Genomic DNA, 1,712 nt, shown 5'->3' with positions numbered 1-1,712 from the left:
TATAAGAGAATAAAATGTTGCCTGATCCTATGTGATCATCACAATCATTGCTATGATTGAATGCATTGTTTCAATCACTGTGCCCAGTCACTTTGTGGAGATCTTACTCTTTACACTGACTTTACCAAGCATAATGTCCTTCTCCAGGAATTGGTCCTACCTCATAATATTTCCAAAGAAAGAAAGACAAAGCCTCACCATCCTCACTTCTAGAGAACATGATGAATGCACTTGGAGTCAGCTCTGATTCATAGCGACACTATTCATACCAGGACAAAACACTACCCCGTCCTGCACCATCCTTAAAATTGTTGCTACACTTGAGTCCATTGCTGTTTCCACTATGACAATTTATATTATTGGGAGTCTCCCTCTTTTTCTCTGTCACTTTACTTTACCAAGCATGATATCCTTCTCTAGGGACTAGTCCTTCCTGGTAATATGTTCAAAGTATGAGAGATGAAGTTTGGCCATCTTGGCTTCTAAGAAGCATTCTGCTTGTACTTCTCCCAACACAGATTTGTATTTTTTCTTCTGGCAGTCCATGGTACCTTCAATATTCTTCTCCAACACCACAACTCAAATGCATCCATTCTTGTATGGTCTTTCTTATTCACTGTCCAACTTTAAATGCATTCAGGGCAATTGAAAACACTGTTGCTTGGGTCAGGTGCACCTTAGTCCTCACACTGACAGCTACTCTCTAGAACTCGATAAAGAGGTCTCATGAAGCAGATTTACCTAGTATCGTACTTTGTTTATTTGACTGCCCCTGCCAAGTAACAGCATCAATGGACGCAAGCGTGGGAACAATAGTAAAATCAGGCAGTGTTTCATTCTGCTGTGCATAAGGTCGCTATGGGTCAGTACTGACTTGATGACACCTAACAACAACAACAACAACATCATGTTAATGGAGTCGTGGTGTGATGCTGTGGCCTAATGTGTCAGACTGCAAAGTCATTTGAACTGCAAACTCAGTGGTTCAAGCTCACCAGCTGCTCCTTGGAAACCCTATACAGGGTCACTATGGGTTGGGATTGACTCAACAGCACTTAACAACAACAACAATATCAGTATCAGTTGTGTATTCAAGCAAAATGAAGTCTTTGATAACTTCAATCTTTCCTCCATTTATCAAGATGTTCACTATTGGTCCAGTTGTGAGTAGTTTTGTTTCCTTTGCATTCAGGTGCAATCCATATTGAAGGCTGTAGTATTTGATCATCACCAGAAAGTACTGTAGATTTTCTTCACTTAGAGATAGCAAAGTTGTACCATTTGCACATCTCAGGTTGTTAATGAAATTTCTCCAATTCTGATGCCACATTCTTCTTCATATAATTCAGTTTCTCAGATTATTTGCTCAGCATATAGATTGACTAAGTACAGAAAGAATAAAACCCTGAACTAGTTAATGATTATTTGAATTACAGTGTTGGAGAAGAATATTGTATCTATTACCGTAGACTGGCAAACACCCCAGGAAAGGTGTGTGCCAGTACATGGCAATATACGCAATATTCTTCTCCAACATTGTGATTCAAATAATCATTTACTATGGTTGTTGTTGTGTACTGTGGAGTCAGTTCCGACTCACAGTTACCCTACATAGGGTTTCTGAGGCTGTAAATCTTTGCAGGAGCAGAAAGCCTCATCTTTCTCCCATGAACAGCTAGTAGTTTCACCAAACTGGTGACCTTGAGCTTAGC

The sequence above is a fragment of the Chrysochloris asiatica genome, unplaced genomic scaffold (assembly GCF_000296735.1).
Source record: "Chrysochloris asiatica unplaced genomic scaffold, ChrAsi1.0 scaffold00089, whole genome shotgun sequence".
NCBI classification, from domain to species: Eukaryota; Metazoa; Chordata; class Mammalia; order Afrosoricida; family Chrysochloridae; genus Chrysochloris; species Chrysochloris asiatica.
Note: the sequence above shows the minus strand (reverse complement) of the source record.